The sequence below is a fragment of the Balaenoptera physalus genome (genome assembly GCF_965194825.1).
Source record: "Balaenoptera physalus genome assembly, chromosome: 6".
NCBI classification, from domain to species: Eukaryota; Metazoa; Chordata; class Mammalia; order Artiodactyla; family Balaenopteridae; genus Balaenoptera; species Balaenoptera physalus.
Window position 1 is genome coordinate 106,988,652 of NC_138885.1, and position 13,411 is coordinate 107,002,062.

The 13,411-nt window shown below is 39.0% G+C and overlaps 1 long non-coding RNA gene across 3 annotated transcripts in view; it reads left to right on the forward strand.

The window, feature by feature from the left end:
• The window catches only part of LOC309663486, a 67,896-nt gene that overhangs the window by 33,987 nt on the left and 20,498 nt on the right, over positions 1 to 13,411 (forward strand). For 2 of the 3 annotated variants that reach the window (XR_014265306.1, XR_014265307.1), the window contains one exon: positions 154 to 350. This is a non-coding gene — a long non-coding RNA (uncharacterized lncRNA). Of the gene's footprint in view, positions 1 to 153; positions 351 to 1,879; positions 1,926 to 13,411 lie in introns of those variants that run through there. The other variant, XR_014265305.1, reaches the window with a different exon arrangement.

Here is a 13,411-nt window from a genome sequence, read left to right on the forward strand (position 1 = left end):
GGGTTGAACTGAGTCCCCTCCAAAAAATATGATCAAGTCTTAAAGTCTACTACCTGTGGATGTGACATTATATGGAAATGGGAATTTGCAGATAAAACCAGGTTAAGATGAAATCTTTATCATGGGCTCTAATATAATTTGTTGGCTCTTAAGAAGACAGAGACACAGGGAAGATGCCACGTGATGACAGATGCAGCCAAGGAATGCCAAGGATCAATGGCAACCACCAGAAGGCAAGAGGGGATTCTACCCAGAGTCTTAGAGGGAGCATGGCCTTGCTGACACCTTGGTTTTAGACTTCTGGCCTCCAGAACTATGAGAGAATAAACTTCTATGTTTTAAGCCACCCAGTCTATAGTGCTTTGTCACAGCAACCCGAGGAAACTAATGCAGTGCCCTTCGTCCTAAATACGTCACCACTGTGTCCCTCAACAATTAAACCATTGTGCAGGCAGAGCTAATGAATAAACTCCTCTGCCCAACAAAAAATTCAGTTAGAAGACCTGTAAATCTTGGGGAGAAGAGTTAGTACACCGAAACCTGCCTCTTAAGCCAACAAAATGAGAAAAGATGATTTTATTCCATGCATCACCCTTCAGGCTGGGTGTTTTTCAACACTGATATGGCCAAGAGATTCTGATGAGGGGGACAATTAAGTGACTATAAACCACTAGGAATGTGCCCATACTGCTCTGGGTCTTATGGATGGGGAGATGAGGAACACAGTATATGAAGTCCTTGACCTTCTGGAGACTTCGTTGAATGCTAACTTCTTGACTGATTAACTGAATTGGTTTCTTGACATATTCCATAAAAACAATTTATATTAGGGTCAAAATGGTCAGGTATCACTTGCTCTACTCATATGCTAATGGTATAAAGCTACTTTTTATCTAAGAGGGTGTAGATGTTGTGGACAAAGTGAAATTACATGATCAGGCAATTATGTAGATCTTAAAGCAAGGGGAATCCTGTCCTCTGATATGGAAAGAAAAAGGGAGCTCTGGGAAGTCTGAAAAGCTAGAGATTTGACTCTTTCCTTCAAGATCCCCTAGTAGAAGAGAGATTATCAGAGGTCCTACCTGCAGACCTGGAGATGATATGGGGGTCTTGATGAGCACCTGTAAGGCCTGATAAGGACACCATAATTGAGGTCCTTTGGGATTTCATTCAATAAGCTTGAATCCCACACTTCAGACCATTATGAAAAGTCTTGTGCCTCCCTTAGCTGGCTATTTAACTTGATTATGGGGTGATTGACTTACTATGATGGGTTTAGTGGGAAGAGGGGAATATAAATATTATCTTCCCTCATTTCTCTCATGGAAATCATGCGATTTAAAGTTCTCTAACTTGCTGGGGTAAAGAGAGGAAGGGGAAGAGGATGGTTGTTGAACAGAAGAACTATAGAAGAAAGAGAGAAAGTAAGGATAAGAGTAATCACATTTAAGTTCTACCCAGAGAAAGCGTGCATATATGAACATATGTGTGTGAGACACACACATGTTCTAAGGCAAACCTAACGGGGAGAAGATTCTCAATGTTAGCACAGAACTTTCATCTATGGTTAACCTCCTAGTGACCTGAGTTACACAAGACCCTTGGGACAAGGGGGGCTTTGCTTCTTCAGGAAAAGACATGATCTCATTCTGTGTCAGGACCCTGGAAGCTCTTTGACGTCAGAACTGCTCGCCCCTCCTCCCAGTGCCCTTGGGCAGATGCCTGCTCCCGGATACCCTCGGAAGTCCCATCCTTCACAGAGACATTTTTACTGCTCTTGTCTTCCCCAATGTACCCCTCTTCCATACCTGAGGAAATCTAAATGAGGTGAATGACAAGGTTCCCTTGTAGAAAAATGAAGTCCGCTTTGTCCCCCCAGGTTCAGGAGCCTGGAGCGGTTGAGAGAGTGTGGGTGGAACAAAGAGGTAAGGAACACCAAGGTCTTCAACCAGTCTCATGGGTGACCAGAAGGTCGCTGGTGACCCCACGCCCACATAGGAAAAAGTAAAGAACCTTGTCTCTGGTTACTCTTCACCAGCTGGTGTTGGTGCAGTGTTGCTGGATCCCAGTTTTCTCTGTAAGGCAGCTCAACCAAGTCTGTTTACCAAACTACAAAAATGTTGGAAGGAATGAGATCCTATTGAGAAAATGTTCTGGGAACTTAGAACAAAAGGGTTTGAAAATGTGAACAATATGGGAAGTTCATATGGAGCAAAAAGACTCCTTGCTTTCCCCTCTAACAAAAACTACTCCACCCTGCAAAGCTTCTCTTTTCCTATTGCTGACACCAATAGATATGCCCCGAGAGACTCTGGCTCTTCAAATTTTTGTTTCCTTCCTTAACACTGCCTGCTCACCAAATCCTTTGGATTCACCTCTGAAATGCATCTCCTACATATGCTTTTACTTAGCAGCTAAAAGCCTCAGTTTCCACACTTGAAAATAAGAACAATAATAGTACCTACTTCATCGTGTTGTTGTAATGAAATGTGATCATGTAAATAGAACCCTTGGCACGATAGTTAGCACATAGTAAGCACTCAGTAAATCTGAGCTGTATTATTACTTCTATTATTATCCCCATTGCCAGTCACCTCTCCCAGCTCTCACTGTCTCAAGCCAGGATTCTTTCAATGTACTCCTACTAAAGTCTCTGCTTGCAATCTCTCTTCTCTTCTGCAAATTAAGCCTGCACACTCCTGACACGTTAGTATTCCTCAAACACAATTTTTGCTATATTATCCCTTTATCCCAAAGTTTCCACTGATTGCCTATTACATTGAGTCAAGATTTTTCAGACTAGTATCCGAGGGTTTCCTTTCCCGATGTTATAATCTAATATAGAACATAGACTACAGCCTGGTTAGTACGTCTCTAGCCTCACCTTAGCCTAGGCAGTTCATGTGGCCTTTTCTCTCCCCCTAATCACCTTTTCTTAGTACTGAGATATATCCTGCCTTGTTCCTTTCTCCATCCCAAATGCACTTTACCTAGCCCAGCTGCAGTCCCAGAACCTCAACCCTCTTTGCTCCCAAGAATGATCAGTGGGGTATAACAGTATAGATAGAACAGGATATTGCCCTGGTCAGAGCAATGGGATTTTATAAATATAGCAGGTGGGGTCCTGAGAGGATGTGTGTGAATGATCCCATTCTTTATTCTTGGATGCTGATTAGGTCATCCTGATTCAATTTCACCTTTGTTTCTTTTCTCTTATCTGCATTAGTGAAATTCTAGTCCTTGAATTTAAATCAGTTTAGTATGAGAAAAATTCACCAGATTTCAAATGGGGGATGTGAAATGAAAATCCTTGTGGGTTTTTTCCTTCTTATGAAGATTTCTTGGTTTGATCAGGGGAGAAAATGGCCAAATATAGGAGAGAAGTACAAATCCATGAGAAAGTTCCCTAACTCTTAGTGAGGAAATATCCCAGTAGTTTCTATAATTTGGGGTCAGTTATGAGAAAGGGAAATCTTGAGACACAGGAAGAATCATTCCAATCTTCTTTTGTTGTCAGGTAGGACTTTGGTTATACATTTGTAAAGAATCTAGGGATAAAGAAAGTTAGGTTCTGTTTTTCACTCCATCATCAAGATGTACTTATTGAAAAGTTGCCTACAATATAATTTATGTCACTGATAGCTTGAATTTCTCCCTTTTCCCCTTTATCTTGGTTTCCTCACCTGAAAAAAAATGAAAGAAATAATCTCTAGAGTGGCACCTTAATAATACATACCTAAAGTGAATAGATATTCACTGTGTGTAGCAAACTGAGTGAAGATGGACTTGAATATACACAGAATAGAATGATGGATCTCTAACAAACAATACACAGGTATCATAAACTATTACCTGGGGATACTTAGATTCAACATAAGAAATCATATCCCATCCCTATCATTGTCTCTGTAGGGCTTGAAACACAGAATAGCTTTGCACCTACCTAGTGGATTCCAGCCATAGAGGCAGGAGATGGATGCAATGATTTCTCCAGGTCCCTTTCAGCATTGATGTTCAATGACTATCTGATCCCAAAGGAATGATCTATCTGCAGCAGAACATTTTTTACTGCCTTCTTCCTCTCTCCTCCCCCTTTCTCCACCCGCACCCAATTTTTATCCCTAAGGGATAGAGGCTATGATAGAAGATAATAACTCAAGATGATGCAACGCATTTGTTTTGGCCTCCACTTGGGTCTGTGTCTGTTATTAGAGGGTGTGCTAAGTCTGGCCTTCCCACTGGCTTAGTCCCAGGTTCAGGACCCACTCTACCAAGGCCACGACTCACCTCTGAGTTAAGAGGTCTTCTTGGAATCATGGGCTGTGGTTAGGTACCTAAGCCCTTGGGGTACTGGTGGCTCTCCAGGGCACCCACCCAGCAACTGAAGGGTTGTGGGCTCTCTGCATCCATTCTTCTTTATGTCTGCATGTGACATTTCCAGATCCCTGTGTTTCTCTGTCTTCCTACTGCTGTGCAAGTTTGTGTACCTTTCTGGTCATGGGAAAAAAACTCAATTACATGAAACTGTTTCAATTAAATACAATAAATACTTACTTTATGTGAATATTGCACTTTGGGGTAGGGGTAGAGTTTGTGACCAGATACAGAAACAACCACTCAAAAAATTTTGTAGCAAATTGTCTATTTTAGAGAAAATTAAAAATGCAGAAAAGCAAAAACAATAACAACTATAATTCCATTCCCAGAGATACATATTACTAATATTTTGAGTATATTATTTATACCCATAGACACATTTTAAAATAACATAAGTGTAGGATCAAACACTTTTTGATAATCTGCTTTTTATTACTGTTTTCCTTTTTAACAATATGGAGTAGGTAAATATTAAACATCTGTAGTTCTAAACTTAGATATATTAGCACCTTGTCTTAGAACTCTACTGTCCAATAATGTAATTAATAGCCATATGTGGCCTTCTAAATATAAATTAAGTAAATTTAAAAATTTAACCCTTCAGTCATTCTAGCCATATTTCAAGTGTTCAATAGCCACATGTGGCTAGTGACCAAAGCACAGATATAGAACATTTCCATCACCGTAGAAAATGTTATTGCAGTGTTGTTCTGAAAGATACATTTTCACAAAAACCATCTTGAAGGCAGAAGACCCTAAGAGCATCTGTATACCATATTTCCACCTAATTTATAATCACTGTTGGAGAAGAAACTACTCGATCTAACCTTTAAATCCACATTTCATTATTTATTCTCCTTTTTCTAGATTATGTCCACCCACTCATTGATGATACACCAACCTATATCCCCTACATTTTAAGCATATGAAAAGAAAGTTGAAAAATCATACAAGAGATTACTGAGCCCCAGTTTGTAGAATGCTGTTGTGGGGGGTCTCTGTGACTAAGGAGAAAGGACTCTAGCCAGAGTTCTTTACTTTTTGAAAAAAGAAGGGAAATTCTTGGTGATTGACCGAGGTTGGGGTGAGGGGCAAGAAATGAATAAGCTGCCTCTTCTCTACAGTTTCCTACTGTGTTGGCTGCCATAACTTGGAAAGCAGCTACGGTTTGTTGACCCTGGTCAAGATTAAATCTTTGCTGATATAGGTGGTGTGGAAGGACAAACATCTGGATCGGTAATCAGGAGGTCAGAATTTAATTTTTGCCTTTATCTTAACCCAGTCTTCCCCATCTCATGGCCACAAGTTTTTCCTCTGAAAAATACAGAATCCGTATATTTATAAAATGCCCTCTTATGTTCACTCTTTCATTTGATACTCACCACAGCCCTGTGAGTTGAACCCATACTTTGGGGGTATGTCTTAAATTGCAGAGAAGCAACCTTTCAGGTGGTCAACTGATTGTTTAGTCTACCCAATGCCAAAATCAAAACAAAGGGTCAGAAAGATTTTTCAACACCCTCCCTCATATTTCTTTACTGAATCAACCAGTGGTTTGGTGGAATTGACTGAACCAACTTTTTGGTCTTCAACATAGACACAAAACCACCCGAGGCCACCTGTGCATACACACATAAGACATGGTTGTAAAGTTGTTTCCAGGTGGTGGAGACAGCAGCCATGTATGTAAGATGCAAAACTTCCTGAGAATCAGAACCAAGAAGCTTCCTTGTGTGCCCTTGGGTCATGCCCCACTCCAATCGCTGGTGTCCTTATCTGGACACAGAGGGGGGTGGTCTAAATCTATTGCTTTCAAACTTTGCTCCTTGGATCTTTCCTCAGAGGTGACAAAGGAGGAAGGTGTGGAGACTGCCCCTCCTGCTCCACCAGAACAGCTCCATTTTTACAATATTTGCCTTTCTTTCAGGCTTTTGTAAGAATTCTGTTGAACAAGAGTTCCCTATCTTAAAAAAAATGTTTGCAAACGACTAGTTTGGATCATTTTTGAAGCTTCTTTCAACCCTAATCATTTATGATCCAATGTTTCAAAATGCTGTAATGGTTGATGTAGTGGAGAATTTTAAACATAGCATCCACATTTAGATCTTTTACAATGAGTTTATATGGGGAGTCATGCGTTACTGGGCAAGGGGCAAGGGGTTAAGTTCTAAAGACAAGGTTCAGGCAAAAACTGAATTTAGTTAAAATTAGCCTTGAATTTCTTTAAATCACTCTTTTTGGTAATACCTTTATAAGGACACAATTCACACACCATACAATTCACCATTTAAAGTGTATAATTCAATGGTTTTTAGTATATTCACAGAGTAATGAAATAGTCATAACAATCAATTTTAGAATATTTTCCTCTCAAAAATAAACTCTATACTCATGAGCAGTTACCCCTCGATTTCCCCCAAACACACCCCAGCCTTAGGCTACCACTAATCCATTTTTTTTCTCTATAAATTGACCTATTCTGGACATTTCATATAAATGGAATCATACAATATGTGGTCTTTTGTGAATGGCTTCTTTCACTCAGCATAATGGTCTTTAAGGTTCATCTATGTTATGTTATGTATCAGAACTTCATTTCTTTTTACAGTTGAATAATTCCATTGTATGAATATACTATATTTTGTGTATCTATTTATCAGTTGATGGACTCCTTAAGTCATTCTTAAATCACCAGAATCTGGGCCCATGGATGTTCAAAAGTCAAAAATTAAGTAATTTTGTTTTCTTTTGTATTTAGAGAGCCATTCTGCCTCCTTACGCACCACCCCCCCTCCGCCTTCTCCAGGGAAATGGAGGCTGGATTCTAATTTGAAAAGGAAAATAAGTTAACATATTTATTTTATTTTTTATTGTCTAGCACTTAGGGTTGAATTTGGATATGCTAAGTAGGTGTGTGTGTGTGTGTGTGTGTGTGTGTGTTCATGAGAATGAACCCCATTCTATCAATGCTGGTCAAACTCTGGTGTGCATCAGAATCACCTGAAGAACCCATTAAAACACTGATTCTTATGCCCCACCCCCAGACATTCTGATTCAGTAGGTGCAGTGTAGGGCCTGAGGATCTGCATTTCTGTCAAGTGATGTTGCTGCTGCCTGTCTAAGGGTCACACTTTGGTACCACTGCACTATATCACTTTTATAATCAGAAAAATAATATACAGACATACTTCAGAAATATTGCTGATTCAGTTCCAGAACACTGCAATAAAGCAAATATTGCAATAAAGTGAGTCACATGAATTTTTTGGTTTCTCAGTGCATATAAAAGTTATGTTTACACTGTACTGTAGTCTAGTAAGTATGCAATAGCATTATGCCTGAAAAATAGTTACATACTTTAAATAAAAATACTTTATGCTAAAAAAATGCTAACCATCATCTGGGCCTTCAATGAGTCATAAGCTTTTTGTTGCTGGAGAGTCTTGCCTGGATGTTGATGGCAGTTGACTGATCAGGCTGGTGGCTGCTGAAGGCTGGGCTGGCTGTGGCCATTTCTTAAAATAAGACAATGAAGTTCGCCACATGCATTGACTCTTCCTTTCATGAAAGGTTTCTCTGTAGCCGGCGATGCTGTTTGATAGCATTTTATCCACAGCAGAACTTCTTTCAAAATTGAAGTCAATCTTCTCGAGCCCTTCTGCTGCTTTACCAACTAAGTTTATGTGGTATTCTAAATCCTTTGTTGTCATTTGAATAAACTTCACAACATCTTCACCAGGAGTAGATTCTCTCTCAAGAAACCACTTTCTTTGCTCACCCATAAGAAGCCGCTCCTCATCTGTTAAAGTTTTATCATGAGATTGCAGCAATTTAGTCACATCTTTCAGGCTCCACTACTAATTCTAGTTCTCTTTCTATTTCTACCACATCTGCAGTTACTGATGTTTTGAACCCCTCAAAGTTGTTCACAAAGGTTGGAATCAACTTCAAAACTCCTGTTAGTACTGATATTTTGACCTCTTCCCATAAATCATGAATGTTCTTCATGGCATCTAGAATGGTGAATCCTGTCCAGGAGATTTCAATTTACTTTGCCCAGATCCAACAGAGGAATCACTAACTATGGCAGCTATAGCCTTATAAAATGTATTTCTTAATAATAAAACTTGAAAGTTGAAATTACTCCTTGATCCATGGGCTGCAGAATGGATGTTCTGTTAGCAGGTATGAAAACAACATGAATCTCATTGCACATGTCTCTCAAAACTCTTGGGTGACCAGGTGAATTGTCAATGAGCAGTAATATTTTAAAAGGAATCTTTTTTTTTTTTTTTCCTGAGCAGTAGATCTCAACAGTGGGCTTAATATATTCCATAAATCATGTTGTAAACAGATGTGCTGTCATCCAGGATTTGTTGTTCCATTTGCAGAGCACAAGCAGAGTAGATTTAGCATCATTCTGAAGGGCCCTAGGATTTTCAGAATGGTAAATGAGCACTGGCTTCAACTTCAAGTCACAAGCTGCATTAGTCCCTAACGAGAGAGTCAGCCTGTCCTTTGAAACTTTTAAGCCAGGCATTGGCTTTTCCTCTGTAGCTATGAAAGTTGTAGATGGCATCTTCTTTCAATAGAAGGCTGTTTCCCCTACATTGAAAATTTGCTGTTCAGTGTAGCCACCTTCATTCATTATTGTAGCTAGATCTTCTGGATAACTTGCTGCAGCTTCTACATCAGCACTTGATGATTCACCTTGCAATTTTGTGTTATGAAGATGGTTTCTTAAACCTCATGAACCAACCTCTGCTAGCTTCAGACCTTTCGTCCACAGCTTCCTCACTACTCTCAGCCTTCCTAGAATGGAAGAGAGTTAGGGCCTTGCTCTGGATCAGGCTTTGGCTTAAGAGAATGTTGTGGCTGGTTTGATTTTCTATCCAGAGCACTAAAACTTTCTCCATATCAGCAATAAGGCTTGTTCACTTTTTTTTAATCATTTGTGTGTTCACTGGAGTACTGCTTTTAATTTCCTTCAAGAACTTTTCCTATGCATTCACAACTTGGCTAACTGTTTGGAATAAGAGGCCTAGCTTTTGGCCTATCTCGACATAATCATTTCTGGCTTTTGATTTAAAGTGAGAGATGTGCAATTCTTCCTTTCAGTTGAACACTTAGAAGCCACTGTAAGGTTATTAACTGGGATAATTTCAATATTGTTGTGTCTCAGGGAATAGAGGCCCAAGGAGAGGGAGAGAGATGGGGGGATCAGTTGGTTGGTGGAGCAGTCAGAGCACACACAGCATTTATCCAATTAGTTCACTGTCTTATATTGGTACAGTTTGTGGTGCCCCAAAACAATTATAATAGTAATACCGAAGGTCACTGATCACAGATCACCATAACAAATATAATAATGAAAATGTGAAATATTGGGAGAATTACCAAAATGTGACACACAAACATGAAGTGAACAAAGGCTGTAGAAATATGTCGCTGATAGACTTGTTCAATGCAGGGTTACCACAAACTTTCAACTAGTGAAAAATACATTTATCTGGGAAGTGCAATAAAGTGAAGCACAGTGAAAAAAGTTATGCCTGTTGGTGGGTGTTTCCTGCACTATACCAGATTACTCTTTTACCCTAACAATGAACATGCAGAAGAAACTTCTACAATCTATTATAACCACAGAAACCCTGTTTGTGGGCTGCTCCTATTGGGTTGGCCAAAAAGATCGTTCAAGCTTTTCAGTAACACCTTATGGAAAACCCTAAAGAACTTTCTGGCCAACTCAGTAGATACCAGGCACTGTGCTAAGGTCTTTACCCAGATTCTTCCAGGAAATCCTCACTGTCCACATATAAGGAAAGTACTATTAACATTCCCATGGCAGATGGAGAAACTAAAGCATGAAGTGGTTAAGCAACCGGCTTAAGGTAACTCAGGGTTGCCTCTGGCAGAACTGGGATTCTAAGCCAGGCAGCTGGACTCCTACATTAAAAGAGGTAAAGTCAGTTCTAAAGAGTTAATATTTAACCATAGAACTTCTGTTCACTTTAGGAGACTTCAACTGAGGACCTACTATATGCTAAGTGCTGAGATTTCTACTCCTAAGGAGCTAACGTAGAAAATAATTTCAAAGAAATTATCTTACTTGATCACATATTTTTATATACTATCCTTTTTATGGGCGTTTTGTCTGATCTTTGCAAGTCCATTACAAATGCCTTGAGGGCAAGGATACGACCGCTTGCCTTATCCCTTTTCTCTGTCCACCATTATATCTGGCAAAGTTTTGAGCTCATTCATTCATTTTTTTAAAAGATCAACTTTAGTTTTTAGAGGTTTTAGGCTTACAGCAACATTGAGTAGAACATACTGAGAGTTCCCACATATTCCCTACCCCCTGCCCTCACACACACAAATTTCTCCACCATCAACATCCCTCACTAGAGTGGAATGTTTGTTACAATTGATCACCCCTATATTGACACATCATTATCAACCAAATCCATAGTTTAAATTACATATTAGTGTTGCATATTCTAGAAATTTGGACTAATGTATAATGACATGCATCCACCATTACAGTATCATGCAGAATAGTTCATTGCTCTAAAAATCCTCTGTGCTCCACCTGTTCATTCCTCTCTACGCTCTTCCCCACTGGCAACCACTGTCTCCATAGTTTTGCTTTTTCCATAATGTCATATAGTTGAAATTATACAGTATGTTTTATTTTCAGATTGACTTCTTTCACTTAGTAATATGTAGTTATGTTTCCTCCATGTCTTCTCATGGCTTGATAGCTCATTTATTTTTACCACTGAATAATATTCCACATCTGAATGTTCCACAGTTTATCCATTTACCTGCTGAAGGACATCTTGGTTCCTTCTAAGTTTTGGAGATCATAAATAAAGCCGCTATAATCATCCATATGCAAATTTTTGTGTGGATATAAGTTTTGACCTTTTTTGGGTAAATAAGGAGTATGATTGCTGGAGTGTATGGTAAGAGTGTGTTTAGTTTTGTAAGATTCTGCCAAATTGTCTACAAAAGTGGCTGTACCATTTTGCATTCCTACCAACAAGAAATGAGGGTTTCTGCTGCTCCACATCCTCACCAGCATTTGGTGTTGTTGGTGTTCAGGAGTTTGGCCATTCTAATAAGTGTGGAGTGGTATCTCTCTCTCTCTGTCTTTTTTTTTTTTTTAATTTTTAATTCCCTAATGACATACTATGTTGAAAATCCTTTTATATGCTTATCTGCCATCTACATATCTTCTTTGGTGAGTTGTTTGTTCAGGTTTTTGACCAATTTTAATCTGGTTGTTCATTTTATTATTGTTGAGCTTTAAGAGTTCTTTGTATATTTTGGATAAAAGTCCTCTATCAGATATTCTTTTGCAAATATTTTCTCCCAGCATGTGGTTTTTCTCTAATTTCTTGACAGTGTTTTGCACATAGCAAAAATTTTTGATTTTAATGAAGTCCAGTTTATCACTTATTTCTTTCATGGACCATGCCTGTGGTGTTATATATCTAAAAAGTCACCACCTTGGGCTTCCCTGATGGTACAGTGGTTAAGAATCTGCCTGCCAATGCTGGGGACATGGGTTTGAACCTCGGTCCAGGAAGATCCCACATGCCGTGGAGCAACTAAGCCTGCGAGCCACAACTACTGAGCCCGCATGCCACAACTACTGAAGCCCACACACTTAGAGCCCGTGCTCTGCAACAAGAGAAGCCACCGCAATGAGAAGCCCAAGCACCGCAGCGAAGAGTAGCCCCCTCTCGCCGCAACTAGAAAAAGCCGGCACACAGCAACAAAGACCTAATGCAGTCAAAAATAAATAAATAAAATAAATAAATTTTTTAAAATATATTAAAAAAAAAGTCACCACTTTACCCAAGGTCATCTAGATTTTTCTCCTATGTTGTATTCTAAGAGTTTCACAGTTTTGCATTTTATGTTTAGGTCTGTGGCCCATTTTGAGTTAATTTTTATGAAGAGTGTAAGGTTTGTGTCCACATTCTTTTTTATTTGTTTGTTTGTTTGTTTTGCATGTAGATGTCTAGGTTTTCCAGCACCATTTGTTGAAAAGACTATCTTTGTTCCATCGTATTGCCTTTGCTCTTTTGTCAAAGATCAGTTGACTATACTTATGTTGGTCTGTTTCTGGGATGTCTATTCCATTCCATTGATCTATTTGTCTGTTCTTTCCCCAATACCATACTGTCTTGATTACTACAGCCTGAGAGTAAGTCTTGAATTTGGGTAGTGTCAATCCTCCAACTTTGTTCTTCTCCTTCAATATTGTCTTGCCTATTCTGTATCTTTTACTTCTCCATATAAACTTCAGAATCAGTTTGTCAATATCCACATAATTTACTCATTTTCTAGCAAGTGTCCACAAGCCCCAGTGAGTTACAAAGTCATGGAACATAAAGATAAAAATGGATGTTGCCTGCCCTCAAGACCCCTAAGTCTAGGTGTTTTTGAAGTATTGTTGACTAACTCTTTACTTGGAAATCTCCTTTCTTTACCATGCTTCAACAAACAACTCTTGAAGTCTTGTCCCATGCTCTCAGTGCCTTTTAACTGAAGGCTGTAAACTTCAGTGCATACAGGGGACAGTGCATACAGGGGACCTTGAAAAGGAACAAAGCCAGCTACATGTAATTCAGAAAGAAGTAGAATTCAGGCCACAGCAAGCTGGGGAGCACATACTGAAAGAGACATTTGCTTTTGGGAAGGGCAGACCCTGCTCTGCCTCATCTTCTGGTTTTCAAAAGATACCAGAAATCCAGAATTTGATGTGAATTCCTCCAATTATTAATTGTTAGAAACAAAGTAAAGTTAAATTTTTCTTTTGGCATTTCACCATTTCCTTTATTTTTAAAAATTAATTAATTAATTTTTTTACAATAGGTCTTTTATTGGTTATTTTAAATATAGCAGTGTGTACATGTAATAGCTGTTCAACCCTATCTATGAGCCACCAGTTTGCCACCTTTATTATAGCTCCCCAAATCCCTCCAACCTGTTTCTTTTTTTTTTTTTTTAACATCTTTAT